Below are 24898 nucleotides of genomic sequence, written 5' to 3'. Positions count from 1 at the left end.
TTAAACAAACCACCTCACCATCAGAATCCTCCTGGTCAATTTCCTCCCCAGCGCCAGCAACACCCATATCCTCCTCATCCTGGTGTACTTCAACACTGACATCTTCAATCTGACTATCAGGAACTGGACTGCGGGTGCTCCTTCCAGCACTTGCAGGGGGCGTGCAAATGGTGGAAGGCGCATGCTCTTCACGTCCAGTGTTGGGAAGGTCAGGCATCGCAACCGACACAATTGGACTCTCCTTGTGGATTTGGGATTTCGAAGAACGCACAGTTCTTTGCGGTGCTACTGCTTTTGCCAGCTTGAGTCTTTTCATTTTTCTAGCGAGAGGCTGAGTGCCTCCATCCTCATGTGAAGCTGAACCACTAGCCATGAACATAGGCCAGGGCCTCAGCCGTTCCTTGCCACTCCGTGTGGTAAATGGCATATTGGCAAGTTTACGCTTCTCCTCCGACAATTTTATTTTAGGTTTTGGAGTCCTTTTTTTACTGATATTTGGTGTTTTGGATTTGACATGCTCTGTACTATGACATTGGGCATCGGCCTTGGCAGACGACGTTGCTGGCATTTCATCGTCTCGGCCATGACTAGTGGCAGCAGCTTCAGCACGAGGTGGAAGTGGATCTTGATCTTTCCCTAATTTTGGAACCTCAACATTTTTGTTCTCCATATTTTAATAGGCACAACTAAAAGGCACCTCAGGTAAACAATGGAGATGGATGGATACTAGTATACAATTATGGACGGACTGCCGAGTGCCGACACAGAGGTAGCTACAGCCGTGAACTACCGTACTGTGTCTGCTGCTAATATAGACTGGTTGATAAAGAGATGTCGTAGTATGTATGTATGAAGAAGAAAGAAAAAAAAACCACGGTTAGGTGGTATACAATTATGGACGGACTGCCGAGTGCCGACACAGAGGTAGCCACAGCCGTGAACTACCGTACTGTACTGTGTCTGCTGCTAATATAGACTGGTTGATAAAGAGATGTCGTAGTATGTATGTATGAAGAAGAAAGAAAAAAAAACCACGGGTAGGTGGTATACAATTATGGACGGACTGCCGAGTGCCGACACAGAGGTAGCCACAGCCGTGAACTACCGTACTGTACTGTGTCTGCTGCTAATATAGACTGGTTGATAAAGAGATGTAGTAGTATGTATGTATAAAGAAGAAAGAAAGAAAAACCACGGGTAGGTGGTATACAATTATGGACGGACTGCCGAGTGCCGACACAGAGGTAGCCACAGCCGTGAACTACCGTACTGTACTGTGTCTGCTGCTAATATAGACTGGTTGATAAAGAGATGTCGTAGTATGTATGTATGAAGAAGAAAGAAAAAAAAACCACGGTTAGGTGGTATACAATTATGGACGGACTGCCGAGTGCCGACACAGAGGTAGCCACAGCCGTGAACTACCGTACTGTACTGTGTCTGCTGCTAATATAGACTGGTTGATAAAGAGATGTCGTAGTATGTATGTATAAAGAAGAAAGAAAAAAAAAACCACGGTTAGGTGGTATACAATTATGGACGGACTGCCGAGTGCCGACACAGAGGTAGCCACTGCCGTGAACTACCGTACTGTACTGTGTCTGCTGCTAATATAGACTGGTTGATAAAGAGATGTCGTAGTATGTATGTATGAAGAAGAAAGAAAAAAAAACCACGGTTAGGTGGTATACAATTATGGACGGACTGCCGAGTGCCGACACAGAGGTAGCCACAGCCGTGAACTACCGTACTGTACTGTGTCTGCTGCTAATATAGACTGGTTGATAAAGAGATGTCGTAGTATGTATGTATAAAGAAGAAAGAAAAAAAAACCACGGTTAGGTGGTATACAATTATGGACGGACTGCCGAGTGCCGACACAGAGGTAGCCACAGCCGTGAACTACCGTACTGTACTGTGTCTGCTGCTAATATAGACTGGTTGATAAAGAGATGTAGTAGTATGTATGTATAAAGAAGAAAGAAAAAAAACCACGGGTAGGTGGTATACAATTATGGATGGACTGCCGAGTGCCGACACAGAGGTAGCTACAGCCGTGAACTACCGTACTGTGTCTGCTGCGACTGGATGATAAATAATGATATAAAAAATATATATATATCACTACTGCAGCCGGACAGGTATATATATTATATAATGACGGACCTGCTGGACACTGTCTGTCAGCAGAATGAGTTTTTTATAGAATAAAAAAAAAAACACCACACAAGTGAAGTCACACGACGAGTGTTTAACTTTTTCAGGCAATCACAATATAGTATACTACTAACTATACTGGTGGTCAGTGTGGTCAGGTCACTGGTCAGTCACACTGGCAGTGGCACTCCTGCAGCAAAAGTGTGCACTGTTTAATTTTAATATAATATGTACTCCTGGCTCCTGCTATAACCTATAACTGGCACTGCAGTGCTCCCCAGTCTCCCCCACAATTATAAGCTGTGTGAGCTGAGCACAGTCAGATATATAATATATATACATAGATGATGCAGCACACTGGGCTGAGCAGTGCACACAGATATGGTATGTGACTGTCTTGCACTCCTGGCTCCTGCTATAACCTATAACTGGCACTGCAGTGCTCCCCAGTCTCCCCCACAATTATAAGCTGTGTGAGCTGAGCACAGTCAGATATATAATATATACATAGATGATGCAGGCATGCAGCACACTGGGCTGAGCAGTGCACACAGATATGGTATGTGACTGAGTCACTGTGTGTACCGTTTTTTTCAGGCAGAGAACGGATATATTAAATAAAACAACTGCACTGCTGGTGGTCACTGTGGTCAGTCACTAAACTCTGCACTCTCTTCTACAGTATCAGCCTCAGGTCAATCTCTCTCTCTCTCTCCTAATCTAAATGGAGAGGACGCCAGCCACGTCCTCTCCCTATCAATCTCAATGCACGTGTGAAAATGGCGGCGACGCGCGGCTCCTTATATAGAATCCGAGTCTCGCGAGAATCCGACAGCGTCATGATGACGTTCGGGCGCGCTCGGGTTAACCGAGCAAGGCGGGAAGATCCGAGTCGCTCGGACCCGTGAAAAAAAACATGAAGTTCGTGCGGGTTCGGATTCAGAGAAACCGAACCCGCTCATCTCTAGTAATGACTATGATTAAGGGTATCCATGCATTGCAGGTTTTCCTAAAGTCCCATTTATCATGCCAGACTGTCTAGAGAGGGTGTAGATGTATTCTGTATGTGGATGCTGGAAGTTACATCATTCCTATCCACTTGTTATACTGCCATCCACTTGTTATACAGGAAGTGTTTGTTATACAGGAAATGCCTCTGCAGCCATTGTTCAGCATGTTTCATTTGCAGCTAATAAGACACACTTCTGCAGCTCTCCAGAATCCTGCAGTGATTTACACACAGACACTTTACAGGGGTCGGGGCTGGGATACCGGCAGTCGAGATCCCAGCGGTCAGCATCCTGACGCCGTGCCGGTGGGGGGGGGGGGGACAAGCGCAACGAAGGCCCTTAGTTGCTCGGTGGCACTATTCCAACTGTATGCGTGTTGTGGACACCCAGGAGTGTGAATCGACCCTGATGGTCGGGATTGCTTGTGGCGGCATTGTCAGGTGTCAGGATTCCCGCGTCGGTATCCTGACCGCCGGAATCCAAACTGCCATGTAAACACATCCCCTTTACAGAGGGAGCTTGTGTAAAGCTCTGAAGAGGACCAGGACTGTTTTAATGAGCACCGTAAAGTACAAGTCAGGTCCCTTTCAGAACCAATTCTAAGCCATTATTTCAGACAAGTGTTTGGAATTGATGCCATTGGTAACCTTTTTTCTTCATGTCATATTCATTAGAGATGAGCGCCTGAAATTTTTCGGGTTTTGTGTTTTGGTTTTGGGTTCGGTTCCGCGGCCGTGTTTTGGGTTCGAACGCGTTTTGGCAAAACCTCACCGAATTATTTTTGTCGGATTCGGGTGTGTTTTGGATTCGGGTGTTTTTTTCCAAAAACACTAAAAAACAGCTTAAATCATAGAATTTGGGGGTCATTTTGATCCCAAAGTATTATTAACCTCAAAAACCATAATTTACACTCATTTTCAGTCTATTCTGAATACCTCACACCTCACAATATTATTTTTAGTCCTAAAATTTGCACCGAGGTCGCTGTGTGAGTAAGATAAGCGACCCTAGTGGCCGACACAAACACCGGGCCCATCTAGGAGTGGCACTGCAGTGTCACGCAGGATGTCCCTTCCAAAAAACCCTCCCCAAACAGCACATGACGCAAAGAAAAAAAGAGGCGCAATGAGGTAGCTGTGTGAGTAAGATTAGCGACCCTAGTGGCCGACACAAACACCGGGCCCATCTAGGAGTGGCACTGCAGTGTCACGCAGGATGGCCCTTCCAAAAAACCCTCCCCAAACAGCACATGACGCAAAGAAAAAAAGAGGCGCAATGAGGTAGCTGTGTGAGTAAGATTAGCGACCCTAGTGGCCGACACAAACACCGGGCCCATCTAGGAGTGGCACTGCAGTGTCACGCAGGATGGCCCTTCCAAAAAACCCTCCCCAAACAGCACATGACGCAAAGAAAAAAAGAGGCGCAATGAGGTAGCTGACTGTGTGAGTAAGATTAGCGACCCTAGTGGCCGACACAAACACCGGGCCCATCTAGGAGTGGCACTGCAGTGTCACGCAGGATGTCCCTTCCAAAAAACCCTCCCCAAACAGCACATGACGCAAAGAAAAAAAGAGGCGCAATGAGGTAGCTGTGTGAGTAAGATTAGCGACCCTAGTGGCCGACACAAACACCGGGCCCATCTAGGAGTGGCACTGCAGTGTCACGCAGGATGTCCCTTCCAAAAAACCCTCCCCAAACAGCACATGACGCAAAGAAAAAAAGAGGCGCAATGAGGTAGCCGTGTGAGTAAGATTAGCGACCCTAGTGGCCGACACAAACACCGGGCCCATCTAGGAGTGGCACTGCAGTGTCACGCAGGATGGCCCTTCCAAAAAACCCTCCCCAAACAGCACATGATGCAAAGAAAAAGAAAAGAAAAAAGAGGTGCAAGATGGAATTGTCCTTGGGCCCTCCCACCCACCCTTATGTTGTATAAACAAAACAGGACATGCACACTTTAACCAACCCATCATTTCAGTGACAGGGTCTGCCACACGACTGTGACTGATATGACGGGTTGGTTTGGACCCCCCCCAAAAAAGAAGCAATTAATCTCTCCTTGCACAAACTGGCTCTACAGAGGCAAGATGTCCACCTCATCTTCACCCTCCGATATATCACCGTGTACATCCCCCTCCTCACAGATTATCAATTCGTCCCCACTGGAATCCACCATCTCAGCTCCCTGTGTACTTTGTGGAGGCAATTGCTGCTGGTCAATGTCTCCGCGGAGGAATTGATTATAATTCATTTTAATGAACATCATCTTCTCCACATTTTCTGGATGTAACCTCGTACGCCGATTGCTGACAAGGTGAGCGGCGGCACTAAACACTCTTTCGGAGTACACACTTGTGGGAGGGCAACTTAGGTAGAATAAAGCCAGTTTGTGCAAGGGCCTCCAAATTGCCTCTTTTTCCTGCCAGTATAAGTACGGACTGTGTGACGTGCCTACTTGGATGCGGTCACTCATATAATCCTCCACCATTCTATCAATGTTGAGAGAATCATATGCAGTGACAGTAGACGACATGTCCGTAATCGTTGTCAGGTCCTTCAGTCCGGACCAGATGTCAGCATCAGCAGTCGCTCCAGACTGCCCTGCATCACCGCCAGCGGGTGGGCTCGGAATTCTGAGCCTTTTCCTCGCACCCCCAGTTGCGGGAGAATGTGAAGGAGGAGATGTTGACAGGTCGCGTTCCGCTTGACTTGACAATTTTGTCACCAGCAGGTCTTTCAACCCCAGCAGACCTGTGTCTGCCGGAAAGAGAGATCCAAGGTAGGCTTTAAATCTAGGATCGAGCACGGTGGCCAAAATGTAGTGCTCTGATTTCAACAGATTGACCACCCGTGAATCCTTGTTAAGCGAATTAAGGGCTGCATCCACAAGTCCCACATGCCTAGCGGAATCGCTCCCTTTTAGCTCCTTCTTCAATGCCTCCAGCTTCTTCTGCAAAAGCCTGATGAGGGGAATGACCTGACTCAGGCTGGCAGTGTCTGAACTGACTTCACGTGTGGCAAGTTCAAAGGGCATCAGAACCTTGCACAACGTTGAAATCATTCTCCACTGCACTTGAGACAGGTGCATTCCATCTCCTATATCGTGCTCAATTGTATAGGCTTGAATGGCCTTTTGCTGCTCCTCCAACCTCTGAAGCATATAGAGGGTTGAATTCCACCTCGTTACCACTTCTTGCTTCAGATGATGGCAGGGCAGGTTCAGTAGTTTTTGGTGGTGCTCCAGTCTTCTGTACGTGGTGCCTGTACGCCGAAAGTGTCCCGCAATTTTTCTGGCCACCGACAGCATCTCTTGCACGCCCCTGTCGTTTTTTAAAAAATTCTGCACCACCAAATTCAAGGTATGTGCAAAACATGGGACGTGCTGGAATTTGCCCATATTTAATGCACACACAATATTGCTGGCGTTGTCCGATGCCACAAATCCACAGGAGAGTCCAATTGGGGTAAGCCATTCCGCGATGATCTTCCTCAGTTGCCGTAAGAGGTTTTCAGCTGTGTGCGTATTCTGGAAAGCGGTGATACAAAGCGTAGCCTGCCTAGGAAAGAGTTGGCGTTTGCGAGATGCTGCTACTGGTGCCGCCGCTGCTGTTCTTGCGGCGGGAGTCCATACATCTACCCAGTGGGCTGTCACAGTCATATAGTCCTGACCCTGCCCTGCTCCACTTGTCCACATGTCCGTGGTTAAGTGGACATTGGGTACAACTGCATTTTTTAGGAGACTGGTGAGTCTTTTTCTGACGTCCGTGTACATTCTCGGTATCGCCTGCCTAGAGAAGTGGAACCTAGATGGTATTTGGTAACGGGGGCACACTGCCTCAATAAATTGTCTAGTTCCCTGTGAACTAACGGCGGATACCGGACGCACGTCTAACACCAACATAGTTGTCAAGGACTCAGTTATCCGCTTTGCAGTAGGATGACTGCTGTGATATTTAATCTTCCTCGCAAAGGACTGTTGAACAGTCAATTGCTTACTGGAAGTAGTACAAGTGGGCTTACGACTTCCCCTCTGGGATGACCATCGACTCCCAGCGGCAACAACAGCAGCGCCAGCAGCAGTAGGCGTTACACGCAAGGATGCATCGGAGGAATCCCAGGCAGGAGAGGACTCGTCAGACTTGCCAGTGACATGGCCTGCAGGACTATTGGCATTCCTGGGGAAGGAGGAAATTGACACTGAGGGAGTTGGTGGGGTGGTTTGCGTGAGCTTGGTTACAAGAGGAAGGGATTTACTGGTCAGTGGACTGCTTCCGCTGTCACCCAAAGTTTTTGAACTTGTCACTGACTTATTATGAATGCGCTGCAGGTGACGTATAAGGGAGGATGTTCCGAGGTGGTTAACGTCCTTACCCCTACTTATTACAGCTTGACAAAGGGAACACACGGCTTGACACCTGTTGTCCGCATTTCTGGTGAAATACCTCCACACCGAAGAGCTGATTTTTTTTGGTATTTTCACCTGGCATGTCAACGGCCATATTCCTCCCACGGACAACAGGTGTCTCCCCGGGTGCCTGACTTAAACAAACCACCTCACCATCAGAATCCTCCTGGTCAATTTCCTCCCCAGCGCCAGCAACACCCATATCCTCCTCATCCTGGTGTACTTCAACACTGACATCTTCAATCTGACTATCAGGAACTGGACTGCGGGTGCTCCTTCCAGCACTTGCAGGGGGCGTGCAAATGGTGGAAGGCGCATGCTCTTCACGTCCAGTGTTGGGAAGGTCAGGCATCGCAACCGACACAATTGGACTCTCCTTGTGGATTTGGGATTTCAAAGAACGCACAGTTCTTTGCGGTGCTTTTGCCAGCTTGAGTCTTTTCAGTTTTCTAGCGAGAGGCTGAGTGCTTCCATCCTCATGTGAAGCTGAACCACTAGCCATGAACATAGGCCAGGGCCTCAGCCGTTCCTTGCCACTCCGTGTGGTAAATGGCATATTGGCAAGTTTACGCTTCTCCTCCGACAATTTTATTTTAGGTTTTGGAGTCCTTTTTTTACTGATATTTGGTGTTTTGGTTTTGACATGCTCTGTACTATGCCATTGGGCATCGGCCTTGGCAGACGACGTTGCTGGCATTTCATCGTCTCGGCCATGACTAGTGGCAGCAGCTTCAGCACGAGGTGGAAGTGGATCTTGATCTTTCCCTAATTTTGGAACCTCAACATTTTTGTTCTCCATATTTTAATAGGCACAACTAAAAGGCACCTCAGGTAAACAATGGAGATGGATGGATTGGATACTAGTATACAATTATGGACGGGCTGCCGAGTGCCGACACAGAGGTAGCCACAGCCGTGAACTACCGCACTGTACTGTGTCTGCTGCTAATATATAGACTGGTTGATAAAGAGATAGTATACTCGTAACTAGTATGTATGTATAAAGAAAGAAAAAAAAACCACGGTTAGGTGGTATATACAATTATGGACGGGCTGCCGAGTGCCGACACAGAGGTAGCCACAGCCGTGAACTACCGCACTGTACTGTGTCTGCTGCTAATATATAGACTGGTTGATAAAGAGATAGTATACTCGTAACTAGTATGTATGTATAAAGAAAGAAAAAAAAACCACGGTTAGGTGGTATATACAATTATGGACGGGCTGCCGAGTGCCGACACAGAGGTAGCCACAGCCGTGAACTACCGCACTGTACTGTGTCTGCTGCTAATATATAGACTGGTTGATAAAGAGATAGTATACTCGTAACTAGTATGTATGTATAAAGAAAGAAAAAAAAACCACGGTTAGGTGGTATATACAATTATGGACGGGCTGCCGAGTGCCGACACAGAGGTAGCCACAGCCGTGAACTACCGCACTGTACTGTGTCTGCTGCTAATATATAGACTGGTTGATAAAGAGATAGTATACTCGTAACTAGTATGTATGTATAAAGAAAGAAAAAAAAACCACGGTTAGGTGGTATATACAATTATGGACGGGCTGCCGAGTGCCGACACAGAGGTAGCCACAGCCGTGAACTACCGCACTGTACTGTGTCTGCTGCTAATATATAGACTGGTTGATAAAGAGATAGTATACTCGTAACTAGTATGTATGTATAAAGAAAGAAAAAAAAACCACGGTTAGGTGGTATATACAATTATGGACGGGCTGCCGAGTGCCGACACAGAGGTAGCCACAGCCGTGAACTACCGCACTGTACTGTGTCTGCTGCTAATATATAGACTGGTTGATAAAGAGATAGTATACTCGTAACTAGTATGTATGTATAAAGAAAGAAAAAAAAACCACGGTTAGGTGGTATATACAATTATGGACGGGCTGCCGAGTGCCGACACAGAGGTAGCCACAGCCGTGAACTACCGCACTGTACTGTGTCTGCTGCTAATATATAGACTGGTTGATAAAGAGATAGTATACTCGTAACTAGTATGTATGTATAAAGAAAGAAAAAAAACCACGGTTAGGTGGTATATACAATTATGGACGGGCTGCCGAGTGCCGACACAGAGGTAGCCACAGCCGTGAACTACCGCACTGTACTGTGTCTGCTGCTAATATATAGACTGGTTGATAAAGAGATAGTATACTCGTAACTAGTATGTATGTATAAAGAAAGAAAAAAAAACCACGGTTAGGTGGTATATACAATTATGGACGGGCTGCCGAGTGCCGACACAGAGGTAGCCACAGCCGTGAACTACCGCACTGTACTGTGTCTGCTGCTAATATATAGACTGGTTGATAAAGAGATAGTATACTCGTAACTAGTATGTATGTATAAAGAAAGAAAAAAAAACCACGGTTAGGTCACTGGTATATACAATTATGGACGGGCTGCCGAGTGCCGACACAGAGGTAGCCACAGCCGTGAACTACCGCACTGTACTGTGTCTGCTGCTAATATATAGACTGGTTGATAAAGAGATAGTATACTCGTAACTAGTATGTATGTATAAAGAAAGAAAAAAAAACCACGGTTAGGTGGTATATACAATTATGGACGGGCTGCCGAGTGCCGACACAGAGGTAGCCACAGCCGTGAACTACCGCACTGTACTGTGTCTGCTGCTAATATATAGACTGGTTGATAAAGAGATAGTATACTCGTAACTAGTATGTATGTATAAAGAAAGAAAAAAAAACCACGGTTAGGTCACTGGTATATACAATTATGGACGGGCTGCCGAGTGCCGACACAGAGGTAGCCACAGCCGTGAACTACCGCACTGTACTGTGTCTGCTGCTAATATATAGACTGGTTGATAAAGAGATAGTATACTCGTAACTAGTATGTATGTATAAAGAAAGAAAAAAAAAACCACGGTTAGGTCACTGGTATATACAATTATGGACGGGCTGCCGAGTGCCGACACAGAGGTAGCCACAGCCGTGAACTACCGCACTGTACTGTGTCTGCTGCTAATATAGACTGGTTGATAAAGAGATAGTATACTACTAATATTATATACTGGTGGTCAGGTCACTGGTCACTAGTCACACTGGCAGTGGCACTCCTGCAGCAAAAGTGTGCACTGTTTAATTTTAATATAATATTATGTACCCCTGGCTCCTGCTATAACCTATAACTGGCACTGCAGTAGTGCTCCCCAGTCTCCCCCACAATTATAAGCTGTGTGAGCTGAGCAGTCAGACAGATATATAATATATATAGATGATGCAGCACACTGGCCTGAGCCTGAGCAGTGCACACAGATATGGTATGTATGTGACTGAGTCACTGTGTGCTGTGTATCGCTTTTTTCAGGCAGAGAACGGATTATAAATAAAAGTGGTGGTCACTGGTCACTATCAGCAAAACTCTGCACTGTACACTACTGAGTACTCCTAATGCTCCCCAAAATTAGTAAATCAAGTGTCTAAACGGAGAGGACGCCAGCCACGTCCTCTCCCTATCAATCTCAATGCACGTGTGAAAATGGCGGCGACGCGCGGCTCCTTATATAGAATCCGAGTCTCGCGATAGAATCCGAGCCTCGCGAGAATCCGACAGCGTCATGATGACGTTCGGGCGCGCTCGGGTTAACCGAGCAAGGCGGGAAGATCCGAGTCGCTCGGACCCGTGAAAAAAAACATGAAGTTCTGGCGGGTTCGGATTCAGAGAAACCGAACCCGCTCATCTCTAATATTCATACAACTTTTTTTTTCTTAGACGTATAGTTTTTAATGATTTCATAAAGATATGTGCCGACTGAAATTGTTGGCTTAAAATGAACTCTACTCATACCTCTCAACATTCCGCTATGCAGAAGCAGAACTCCTCATGTCTACTAGACCACATCCCCTGTTGTGTCACGCTGGGGGTGAGCCAAGAATACCAGCAGCTACTGTGCTGCACCTAGACTCTCTCTCGGCAGCGTGCATGCACACAGAATCCATTCACCACTGCTCTGCAGCTAGAGCCACGGTGTGTCTGCGTGACCCCCAGCCTCCCGACCGCTTGTAGAACACTGCGGCCCGTGGGTGGGAGAGCTGGAAAGTGCCTAAATAGCGAAATTGTGGCGGTGAAATCGGGGTGGTTGGGAGGTTTGCTTTAATTATTAACATTCCATTGTACTCTACAGTTAGGAAGATAACTGTAATGAAATGAGACTGAGTAATATCAAACACAGATACTTTTATTCATGAGGATCAGTGTTAGATATATAGGTCCAGCCAAATTGTAAAGGTTAGACGTTGTGGGTGGGCTATATGCTCCAGTCACACAGCAGTGTTGGCCTGGGGTCAGTGGAATGTGTGAGTGTGGAAAGAAAAACATAAATACATTTACTGTATGTGTTGACTGTGCAGATGGGATGTATTTAGTAGATTAATTTATGGGAGTTATATGGGTGGTTCTGGAATTTGATAAGCTGCCTGAAGAGAGAGTTTTCAGGAAAAACATGGTTTGGAGACTAGAGGAATGTCTTGTTGTGCATGGGATGGCATTACTTAGAGTGGGTGCAACCACAAAAAGGTCCTCTAACTGTGCTTGGGAGCTGGTAATGTGTGTAGGTGAGAGACATTGATCTAGCGCAGAGCACAGGGAGTGAGTTGGGAGATAGTTTCAGATAAGGAAAAGTTGTATGTTGGTGTCGGTATTCGGATAGCCTTACCTGTAAGCAGGAGTACTTTATACTGAACTCAGTAAAATTCAGGCAACTAATGTAGAGAACTGACAGAGCTGAGCAGCAGATGATGAATGATTTGTGAGGAAGCTCGGTCGTAGCCGCTGCATTGAGAATACAGTGTAGGGGTTAAAGTCTATTTAGGAGAAGACCAGTAAGGAGACTATTGCAATAATCAGTGTGGGAGACAGTAAGTGCATGAATTACAGGTATTACAGGTATACAGGTGTCTCGTGTAAGATATTTCAGCATTCTGGCTAATTTTGCTGTCAACAGAAAGAGATATGTCAGGATGATAATTACGGTTTGTTGGTTTGAACTTTGGGCCTAATTCAGATCTGATTGCAGCAGCAAATTTGTTAGCTAATGGGCAAAACCATGTGCAGTGCAGATGTAACATGTGCAGAGAGAGTTAGATTTGGGTGGGGTGTGTTAAAGCTGAAATCTAAATTGCAGTCTAAAAATAAAGATGTCAGTATTGCCAGTATTTACCCTGCACAGAAACAATATAACCCACCCAAATCTAACTCTCTCTGCAAATGTTATATCTGCCCCCCCCCCTTCCCCTGCACTGCACATGGCAGAGAGGAGTGCCGTAACTAGCCATTGTGGCGCTGTGTGCAAGAAACAGAAGAAACAGCATCAGTGCCCCCCCCCCCCCCCGCTACACCAAACATAAAACAGGGCCAATGCGCACCATAGGTGGCCGCCAAAAATGTAAGGGCGTGGCTTCATGCGGAAGGAGTGTGGCCACATAGCTCCCTTTTACACAGTACGGCAGGTAGAGTCCCCTTTTACACATTAGGCAGGTAGAGTCCCCCTTTTACACCTTATGGCAGGCAGAGTCCCCCTTTTACACAGTATAGCAGGCAGAGTCCCCCTTTTACACATTAGGTGGCAGAGTCCCCCTTTTACACATTAGGCGTCAGAGTCCCCCTTTTTTACACATCAGGCAGCAGAGTCCTCCTTTTACATATTACAGCAAGAGAGAGAGTGAGCGAGTGAGTGTGTGTGTTTCTTACACCTGTTCAGGCGCTACGGCATCCAGGACTACCAGGTGCAGTACAAGCACTCCCAGTCCCTTTCCACAGCTGACGCGGCACAGACCATCATGCTCCACTCCCTCTCCCCAGTTGACGCGGTGGCGGGGCTCACAGGCGGCATCACTACACGCAGCGGCTGCTTGAGTATGGGTGCACGCTGCTGAAGGACCGCTCCCACTCACTCTCCAGGGCTCACAGACGGAATTACAGCCCAACGGGCTGTGTGGCCACCGCTTCACTTCCCTTACACAGGCGGCGGCTGGTGACAGGTAACGGCGTACAGTCGAAATTTCAATTACGCCCTCACTGAATACATGGCCGTACAAGGGGATGTGCTGCCAGATGGTGCGCCTCCACTGCAGTTGCGCTGTGGGCAAGGCACCATCGGCACACACCTAGTTACGGCTCTGCAGAGAGGCATTTAGTAACATGGACCAACACAGATGGTGACAAATCAGGGGAGGATAGGTAGATTTGATTATCATCCGCATACAGATGATACTGAAATCCGAAACTGCCGATTAGCTTGCCAAGAGATGTGGTATAGATAGAGAAAAGCAGAGGACCTAAGACTGAGCCTTGCGGTACTCCAACTGATAGGAGGTAGCGAATAGGAGGTGGAATCAGAGAAATAAACACTAAAAGAGCAATTTGATAAATAGGATGAGAACTAGGACAGGGCTAGGTCCTGAAGACCTAGGGATTGCAGAAGAAAGTGGTCAACAGTGTCACATGCAGTAGAGAGATCCAGGAGAATAAAGAGTGAGTAATGACCTTTAGACTTAGTAATGACCAGATCATTTACTACCTTAGTGGTCTCTTTGGAGTGTTGGGAGCAAAAGCCTAACGTAAGGGCCGGACTACCTATCTGGCACATATGGCAAGTACCAGAAGGGCCGATGGCGTGACGAGCCGGTCTGGCAACACAGAGAGACAAGCTGGTTGCCCGGCACCTGGAGACGAGGGTTGGCGCGCATGCCCGCCTCTTGGTGCTTTGCGCTGCCACCTGACATACAGAACAGTGGCTCATGGCCACGCCCTGTGATCTGTGACCACTCCCCCTTTCAGCCGTGTGCGCAACCGCTACGGTACCAGGTCCCTTATACTGTACATCCCCAGACCGACCCAGCTGAAGTGGGTCCAATAAGTTGTGCAAGTTAAGAAAGTGTGTGAGGCGAGTGTAGGCAAGTCCCTCAAGTAGCTTGTAGGGGAGTGGGAGCTGTGAATATCAGAATAGCCATAAGCCTGGCATGCTTGATTAATGCTAGAAAGAGAAAGAAAGGGACAGCGAGAGACGTACAGTATTATAGATTTCTCTTACGTCCTAGAGGATGCTGGGGACTCCGTAAGGACCATGGGGATAGACGGGCTCCGCAGGAGACATGGGCACTAAAAAAGAACTTTAGGTATGGGTGTGCACTGGCTCCTCCCTCTATGCCCCTCCTCCAGACCACAGTTTAATACTGTGCCCAGAGGAGACTGGGTGCATTACAGGAGCTCTCCTGAGTTTCCTGAAAAGAAAGTACTTTTGTTAGGTTTTTTATTTTCAGGGAGCCTGCTGGCAACAGACTCCCTGCATCGAGGGACTGAGGGGAGAGAAACAGATCTACTTTAATGCTAGGCTCTGTTTCTTAGGCTACTGGACACCATTAGCTCCAGAGGGAACGGAACGCAGGTCTCACCCTCGCCGTTCGTCCCGGAGCCGCGCCGCCGTCCTCCTCGCAGAGCCGGAAGATAGAAGCCGGGTGAGTATGTGAAGAAAGAAGACTTCAGAGGCGGCAGAAGACTTCGGATCTTCACTGAGGTAACGCGCAGCGGTAACGCTGCGCGCCATTGCTCCCACACAACACACACACGGCAGGCACTGTAAGGGTGCAGGGCGCAGGGGGGGCGCCCTGGGCAGCAATAGAAACCTCCAATCTGGCTAAAAACAATATATACAGGCTCTGCACTGTATATAAGAGATCCCCGACAGTTTTTGAATAATTTCAGCGGGACCGAAGCCCGCCGCTGAGGGGGCGGAGCTTGTTCCTCAGCACTCACCAGCGCCATTTTCTCCACAGCACACCGCTGAGAGGATGCTCCCCGGACTCTCCCCTGCTTACCACGGTGAAAGAGGGTTTGAAAGAAGGGGGGGGGGCACATAATTTGGCGCAGATATATGATAATAGCGCTATCTGGGTAAACATATTGGTTTTTTCCTGGGTCATTGGCGCTGGGTGTGTGCTGGCATACTCTCTCTCTGTCTCTCCAAAGGGCCTTGTGGGGGAACTGTCTTCAGATAAGAGGATTCCCTGAGTGTGTGGTGTGTCGGTACGCGTGTGTCGGCATGTCTGAGGTAGAAGGCTCTCCTAGGGAGGAGGTGGAGCAGATGAGTGTGGTGTCTCCGTCGGCAACACCGACACCTGACTGGTTGGATATGTGGAATGTTTTAAGTGCTAATGTGAATTTATTGCACAAAAGGTTGGACAAAGCTGAGTCCAGGGAATGTACAGGGAGTCAAGCCCTGCCTGCCCCTATGTCGCAGGGACCTTCGGGGTCTCAAAAGCGCCCACTATCCCAAATAGTAGACACTAATACCGACACGGATTCTGACTCGGGTGTCGACTACGATGATGCAAAGTTACAGCCAAAATTGGCTAAAAGTATTCAATATATGATTATTGCAATAAAGGATGTACTGCATATCACAGAGGATCCCCCTGTCCCTGACACGAGGGTGCACATGTATAAGGGAAATAAACCTGAGGTAACCTTTCCCCCATCTCATGAGCTGAACGAGTTATTTGAAAAGGCTTGGGAATCTCCAGACAAGAAACTGCAGATTCCCAAAAGGATTCTTATGGCGCATCCTTTCCCGACTAAGGACAGGATACGGTGGGAATCCTCCCCAAGGGTGGACAAAGCGTTGACACGCTTATCCAAAAAGGTAGCGCTGCCATCCCAAGATACGGCTACCCTCAGGGATCCTGCTGATCGCAAGCAGGAGGCTACCTTGAAGTCCATTTACACACATTCTGGTACCATACTCAGACCGGCTTGGGTTTGTAGCGCTGTAGCAGCGTGGACAGATACCTTATCGGCAGAAATTGATACCCTGGATAAGGATACCATTCTATTGACCCTGGGTCATATTAAAGATGCTGTCTTATATATGAGACATGCTCAAAGAGACATTGGCCTACTGGGTTCTAGAGTCAACGCTATGGCGATTTCTGCTAGACAAATCCTATGGACCCGGCAATGGATCGGTGATGCCGACTCAAAGAGGCATATGGAGGTTTTACCTTACAAGGGTGAGGAATTGTTTGGGGAAGGTCTCTCGGACCTGGTTTCCACAGCTACGGCAGGTAAATCAACGTTTTTGCCTTATATTTCCTCACAGCCTAAGAAAGCTCCACATTATCAGATGCAGTCCTTTCGGTTACATAGAAACAAGAGAGTACGAGGATCGTCCTTTCTTGCCAGAGGTAAGGGCAGGGGGAAAAAGTTGCCAACCACAGCTAGTTCCCAGGAGCAGAAGTCCTCCCCGGCCTCTACAAAATCCACTGCATGACGCTGGGGCTCCGCTGAGGGAGTCCGCCCCAGTGGGGGCACGTCTTCGACTTTTCAGCCACATATGGGTTCACTCACAGGTGGATCCCTGGGCAGTAGAAATTGTTTCCCAGGGTTACAAAGCTGGAATTCGAAGAAGTGCCTCCTCGCCGGTTTTTCAAATCGGCCCTACCAGCTTCTCCCCCAGAAAGGGAGATAGTTTTAAATGCAATTCACAAATTGTGTCTTCAACAGGTGGTGGTCAAAGTTCCCCTGCTTCAACAAGGGAGGCGGTATTACTCAACCCTTTTTGTAGTCCTCGGTCATACCCATTTTAAATTTTAAATCCTTGAACCTATACTTGAAAAGGTTCAAGTTCAAGATGGAATCGCTCAGAGCGGTCATCGCCAGCCTAGAAGGGGGGGATTTTATGGTATCCCTGGACATAAAGGATGCATACCTTCATGTTCCCATATATCCACCTCATCAGGCGTACCTGAGATTTGCGGTACAGGATTGTCATTACCAATTTCAGACGTTGCCGTTTGGGCTTTCCACGGCCCAGAGGATTTTCATCAAGGTAATGGCGGAAATGATGGTGCTCCTGCGCAAGCAGGGTGGCACAATTATCCCGTACTTGGACAATCTCCTCATAAAAGCGAGATCACGAGAGCAGTTGTTGAACAGCGTGTCACTTTCACTGAAGGTGTTACAACAACACGGCTGGATTCTCAATATCCCGAAGTCACAGTTGGTTCCTACGACTCGTTTGACCTTCTTAGGCATGATTCTGGATACGGACCAGAAAAGGGTTTATCTTCCGATAGAAAAGGCCCAGGAACTCATGACTCTGGTCAGGGACCTATTGAAGCCAAAACAGGTGTCACGGCACTCGAGTCCTGGTAAAGATGGTGGCGTCTTATGAGGCCATTCCCTTCGGCAGGTTCCATGCGAGGACTTTCCAATGGGACCTACTGGACAAGTGGTCCGGGTCACATCTATAGATTCATCAGATGATCACCCTGTCCCCCAGGGCCAGGGTATCTCTCCTGTGGTGGCTGCAGAGTGCTCACCTTCTAGAGGGTCGCAGGTTCGGCATTCAGGACTGGATTCTGGTAACCATGGACGCGAGCCTCCGAGGTTGGGGAGCAGTCACACAGGGAAGAAACTTCCAAGGTCTTTGGTCAAGCCAGGAGACTTGTCTTCACATCAACGTCCTGGAGCTGAGGGCCATATACAACGCCCTTCGTCAAGCGGAGACTTTGCTTCGCGACCTACCGGTTCTGATTCAGTCAGACAACATCACCGCAGTGGCTCATGTAAACCGCCAAGGCGGCACAAGGAGCAGAGTGGCAATGGCGGAAGCCCCCAGGATCCATCGCTGGGCGGAAAATCATGTAAGCGCACTGACAGCAGTGTTCATTCCGGGAGTGGACAACTGGGAAGCAGACTTCCTCAGCAGACACGATCTACATCCAGGAGATTGGGGACTTCATCAGGAAGTCTTCGCACAGATTACAAGTCATTGGGGACTGCCCCAGATAGATATGATGGCGTCCCGCCTCAACAAGAAACTACAGAGGTATTGCGCCAGGTCAAGAGACCCTCAGGCGGTGGCAGTGGACGCCCTGGTGACACCGTGGGTGTTCCAGTCGGTCTATGTGTTTCCTCCTCTTCCTCTCATTCCCAAGGTGTTGAGAATAATAAGAAAAAGAGGAGTACAGACAATTCTCATTGTTCCAGATTGGCCGCGAAGGGCCTGGTATCCGGATCTGCAGGAAATGCTCACAGAAGATCCGTGGCCTCTTCCTCTAAGACAGGACCTGTTACAACAGGGGCCCTGTCTGTTCCAAGACTTACCGCGGCTGCGTTTGACGGCATGGCGGTTGAACGCCGGATCCTAGCGGAAAAGGGCATTCCGGATGAGGTCATTCCTACTCTGATAAAGGCTAGGAAGGATGTGACAGCTAAACATTATCACCGTATATGGCGGAAGTATGTTTCTTGGTGTGAGGCCAGGAATGCTCCTACGGAAGAATTCCATCTGGGCCGTTTCCTTCACTTCCTACAAACTGGAGTGAATTTGGGCCTAAAATTAGGCTCCATTAAGGTTCAGATTTCGGCCCTATCCATTTTCTTTCAGAAGGAATTTGCTTCTCTCCCAGAAGTACAGACTTTTGTGAAGGGAGTGCTGCATATTCAGCCTCCTTTTGTACCTCCGGTGGCGCCTTGGGACCCTAATGTGGTGTTGAGTTTCCTTAAGTCGCACTGGTTTGAACCACTTAAACGGTGGAATTAAAATATCTCACTTGGAAAGTGGTCATGTTGTTAGCCTTGGCTTCGGCTAGGCGAGTGTCGGAGTTGGCGGCTTTGTCTCATAAAAGCCCCTATCTGGTTTTCCATGTGGACAGAGCGGAATTGCGGACCCGTCCTCAATTCTTGCCTAAGGTGGTTTCATCTTTTCATATGAACCAACCTATTGTGGTGCCTGTGGCTACGCGAGACTTGGAGGATTCCGAGTCCCTTGATGTGGTCAGGGCTTTGAAAATGTACGTGGCCAGAACGGCTAGGGTCAGAAAAACAGAAGTACTGTTTGTCCTGTATGCAGCCAACAAAGTTGGCGCTCCTGCTTCGAAGCAGACTATTGCTCGCTGGATCTGTAACACGATTCAGCAGGCTCATTCTACGGCTGGATTGCCGTTACCAAAATCGGTAAAGGCCCATTCCACTAGGAAGGTGGGCTCTTCTTGGGCGGCTGCCCGAGGGGTCTCGGCATTACAACTGTGCTGAGCTGCTACTTGGTCGGGTTCAAACACCTTTGCAAAGTTCTACAAGTTTGATACCCTGGCTAAGGAGGACCTCCTGTTTGCTCAGTCGGTGCTGCAGAGTCATCCGCACTCTCCCGCCCGTTTGGGAGCTTTGGTATAATCCCCATGGTCCTTACGGAGTCCCCAGCATCCTCTAGGACGTAAGAGAAAATAAGATTTTAAACCTACCGGTAAATCTTTTTCTCCTAGTCCGTAGAGGATGCTGGGCGCCCGTCCCAGTGCGGACTACATCTGCAAGACTTGTATATAGTTTTTGCTTACATAAGGGTTATGTTACAGTTTTGATCAGTCTCGGACTGATGCTATGTTGTTTCATACTGTTAACTGGTTCGTATATTCCAAGTTATACGGTGTGGATGGTGTGGGCTGGTATGTATCTTGCCTTTAGATTAACAAAAATCCTTTCCTCGTACTGTCCGTCTCCTCTGGGCACAGTTTCTCTAACTGAGGCCTGGAGGAGAGGCATAGAGGGAGGAGCCAGTGCACACCCATACCTAAAGTTCTTTTTTAGTGCCCATGTCTCCTGCGGAGCCCGTCTATCCCCATGGTCCTTACGGAGTCCCCAGCATCCTCTACGGACTAGGAGAAAAAGATTTACCGGTAGGTTTAAAATCTCATTTTTACAGTAGGTAAGCTTAGGATGAGTACAAGAGATAGAGCTCTGCTTATATGTGAGGTGTAGGAATCGGATCAGGTAGTAGAGTGGAAGGATGAGAAGAGTGTAGATACTTCATAGTCATTTGCGGGATAAAATGAAGAGAAGGTGACAGAGGCATTAGTAAAGGAACTGAGCGGGTTGCTGGCTAAGGAAAAGTATACCATTGCATGTCGGATCATATCAATCTTGTCCTTGAAGTAGGAAGTGAGATCTTGTGCACTGATAGTAGACTGTGGGTTCGGTGTGGGAGAAGAGATTAATAATGTATAAAAAAGGCACTTGGGGTTAAAAGCTTGACCGGAGTCTGGAAATGTGTCTGTCAGCAGTGTTCAGAAGTAGGACTTTAATGAACGCTAAAAAAATCGCCCCTTTAGTATAAAAACATCAAATTCAAGTTAAACTCATCATTCTATAATATAAAAGGTGTTTTTTTTTTTCTGGTTATACAAATTTCCGGGGCCCTCAGTTGCTTCTGATTTATAAATCAGACACGTTATACAAGACCTGGACAACTGTCCAATGTTATATGGGGGATATGTGCAAACTAGATGTCACTTATATAACGGCGATGGAAATATTTAGTGTATTTTTTGTATATTTATTGTGTATTTAGACGCAATGTATCCTAATTATTCTGTTATTAGCACAAAAACTCTGCGCTCAAAATGTTGTCAAACAGAATGAAAAGTTTCTTAAGAACTAAGGGGGTGATTCAGATCTGATCGCTGGGCTGCTAATTTTGCTGTCCTGCGTTCAGATAGTCGCCGCCTCCAGGGGGAGTGTAAATTTGCCGTGCAAGTGTGCGATGCTATGTGTACGCCGAGCGGCAAAAATCCACTGTGTGCAGTCTCTGCGCAGCCCAGGACTTACTCCTCCAGTGCGATGAGAACAGGCTGATCGGGGCCGGAGCTGACGTCAGACACCCTCCCTGAAAACGCTTTGGCACGCCGGTGTTTTTCCGGACTCAACCTTTATAGGCTCAGTTGCCACCCACAAACGGCCTCCTCCTGTCAACCACCTTGCGAACGCCCGTGCGAATGGATTTTTCGCACCATCCTGTCGCTTACCCGCTATGCCCTTTATAGTTGTCTGATGCGCATGTGCGTTGCCGTGCATACGCATGCGCAGTTAGTACCTGATCACCCGCTGTGCGAAAACGCACAGCAGTGATCAAATCTGAATGACCCCCCTAAAAATCCAGGTCTTACAGGACATTTGTATGAATGCAAAACATTATGCAGTAGTCTACGTTTTATTCCCTCAAAATTCCAAATACATAATGACACACAAACACCATTAATGACTTTATCTACCCTAACGTTGTAAAGCTTCGGAATCATTCCTCAGCAAGTCATGCATGCAGGAGATGAAGACTAAACACCCTTTTCCAGTTGATGAAGTGCATCGTGACCAACGTGCTAGGGGTACGCCAACGTTAAACTGCAAACATTATGGTAATAACTCTTGAAAGTTCAAGCACTTAACAGTTGTTTATGTCTTACCTTATAACCGATCGGGAGTTGATGAAAAGCTTGCGACGCCTGCTGCTACCTTTAATGTCTTGGCTTGATCTATTTATATCTATTTGCCAAGTAAATGTAACCGACACGGCTATCATGCAGGCTCTCCGGGTGTGAACTTACACATGGGACATTATTTGAACGTTATGTGCATTTTACTGTGATTAGGAACACATATCTAGGGGCACATACATTAATCTAATAAATATTTGATTACTCACAATGACATCGTTGCTATCGGTTACTAAAGCTTTACTCTTCCACTGAAAATAAAAATGAGCCGAGCGGCATAAATTCTCCACTCCCAACTCAATAAAGTTTATACAAAAAAATAAAAAAAGGTGTTTTCTACGTTAGATAGTAGACTATGGGGCGGGAATTTCAAATGGATTATTTTTTCTTAATGACGCAACGAAGCCGCTGTGCAATTCCGTCTAATTAAAATGATAATGCAGCAGGAGGGCGTATTTAGGAGATAGACACATACTGTTAGCATTAGAAATGATCTGAGGATGCGGTCTGGGTTTACCATTGTGATCATCGGTCGCGATGGTTACAGGCACCGGCCAGCCTATGGGGGTCAATCCGAGTTGATAGCTCGCTAGCTATTTTTAGCAGCCGTGCAAACGCATTGTCGCCGCCCACCGGGGAGTGTATTTTAGCTTTGCGAAAGTGCAAACGCTTGTGCAGCAGAGCGCCTGCAAAATCATTTTGTGCAAAACAAGACCAGCCCTGTAGTTACTCTCCGTGTGCGTTGATTCTAACGACGGAGGGATGGCTTTTGACGTCACACATCCGCCCAGCGTTCGCCCAGCCACGCCTGCATTTTTCCCGACATGCCTGCGTTTTTCTAAGCACTCCCTGAAAATGGTCGGTTGACACCCAGAAACGCCCCCTTCATGTCAATCTTCCTGCGTTCGGCCGTGTGACTGAAAGCTTCACTAGAACCTGTGCAAAATCACGATGCTGTTTATACCCGTACATCGTGCGTGCGCATTGCGGGGCATACGCAGATTAGCCGTATTTTTCACTGAACGCTGTGCTGCGAACAACGGCAGCTAGCGATCAACTCGGAATGACCCCCTATGTACGCTAAAGCTTACTCAGGCTGGTCGTAGGATCCGGACGCCCTGGGTCCAGGAAGACTGCATCTGACGACACAGATCCTGGACCCGTCACACCTTCATACAGTCACACACACATACTGCGCAGTTACACACATATACACATAAAGTCACATACATACTGTACACTAATACACATTATACAGCCACATAAACACATACATACAGTCATACACAGACAGACAGGCAATATAGTATGTCCCCTCTTACTTTATAGGCTGGATAGTTCTAATCACTCTAGATACACTGTCTGCAGTTCCTCCTCTCTCCCATACTGCTTGCAATCGCTGAACTGGGCTGTTTAGCATCGCCCCCCAGTCGGACGCCACAGTTTCTCTCCTTTGCAATTAGAAAAACGATAATAGGTAATACTGCTGTTGTAATTTATGTGATTTATTGTATTTAACTGTTTATTGAACCAAACCTATTATTCTATAACAGTGACCCATTTCAGTAATTTGGGGTTACTAGAAATACACACTGATTGCTTCTTTTGTATCCCAATGTCTGTGTCTGGGTGGGGAACCCTTGCCTTTCTGCCGGATTTAGGGGGTCATTCCGACCCGATCGCTCGCTGCAGTTTGTCGTAGCGCAGCGATCAGGTCGGAACTGCGCATGCACCGGCGCCGCAGTGCGCCGGCGCATGGCAGCCGTCGTTGCCTAGCGATCGCCTCTGAGACGGAGGCAGTCGCTGGACGGTAGGGGGCTGAACGGTGGCGTTATGCCGCCATTTAGGGGGAGCGGTCCGGCCAACCCAGGCGTGGCCGGACCGTTGGTGGGGGGTGGGGGGGGGGGGGGTTCGCGGCGGCTACGCAAGCTGTGCTTGCCGGGAGCTACTCTTGAAGTGCAAAGGCATCGCCGCTGTGCGATGCCTTTGCACTTCTGCGGGGGGAGGGCCGGACTGACATGCGGGGCGGGCTAGCCCTGTGCTGGGCGTCCCCCCGCATGTCAGTGTGAATGATCGTAGCTGTGCTAAATTCAGCACAGGTACGATCAACTCGGAATGACCCCGTTAATCTGAGTTAGGAATTGCCAGCAGATTACACCTGCACTGCTCCATCTATAGCCTTACCAACAGGGTATTACAATTGTCTTCAATACATTCCTTTAAAAAGTCTTTATTTCTGGTTCAGGAAGATAACAAATAAGGCCAAACCAGGAACTTTATCAATGGTACACCCATGCTGGGCCCAGGGGTTCTGAGGGGCCCCAAAGTTCTGAGGAGCACTAAACATGGTTCCAGCACCTGACACCCAGAATTTAATTTGAAGCGCTTTCCCCTATGGTAACCCCTGTCACCCGGTCTAGTTCCCGTACTGTAATTTGTATGTATGAATGATGTCACAACTCTGCACCCGCCCGGCCCTCCTTCCTGGACCTGTCTCTGCCAAGGCATCTATCCACCTATGAGGAGCAGGAGGAACAGGCTCAAATGGAACTGCTGCCGGACTGGATTAACAACCACACTGAATTGAAAGCTGCAACCACAGCTGCCAGGCTGTGGCTAAGCACATCACATGCAGCTGCTGCAAAAATATATTTTTTTAAAAGCTTATACATTATGCTTATACATTAAATCATTTTTTGCTACAAAATATCACATTTAGGGGCTAATTCAGGTTGGATCGCAAACTTTGCGATTCGCAATCTAGCCGATTATGGAATGACTGCGCATGCGCAGCATACGCATTGCGCACGCGCTAGCAAAAACAGCGACAGAAAATGCGTACACATTGTGATCACAATGCAGACGCTGTTTGAGTGACATGAAGCCGGCGTTTCTTGGCGGAAACCCAACGTTTTCTGGGTGTGTCTGAAAAAACGCAGGTGTGCCCAGGCGTTTTTAAGACGGGCCTCTGACGTCAGCGATGACCACTGCCAGCCTCTTGTTTAACAAAAATTCT

At 47.8% G+C, this 24898-nt stretch overlaps 1 protein-coding gene across 1 annotated transcript in view; it reads right to left on the bottom strand.

Moving 5' to 3' along the window:
- The window catches only part of ALPK2 (alpha kinase 2), a 199705-nt gene extending 177803 nt beyond the window's left edge, over positions 1-21902 (bottom strand). Inside the window, exon 1 of the mRNA XM_063959467.1 lies at positions 21853-21902. The gene's annotated coding sequence lies outside the window, so the exon portion shown is untranslated. The remainder of the gene's footprint in view (positions 1-21852) is intronic.
- Between the last annotated feature and the right edge of the window lie 2996 nt (positions 21903-24898).

The sequence above is a fragment of the Pseudophryne corroboree genome, chromosome 1 (assembly GCF_028390025.1).
Source record: "Pseudophryne corroboree isolate aPseCor3 chromosome 1, aPseCor3.hap2, whole genome shotgun sequence".
In the NCBI taxonomy this organism is placed as follows: Eukaryota; Metazoa; Chordata; class Amphibia; order Anura; family Myobatrachidae; genus Pseudophryne; species Pseudophryne corroboree.
The sequence above is the reverse complement of the archived record's forward strand: the minus strand, read 5'-3'. Positions and strand labels throughout refer to the sequence as shown.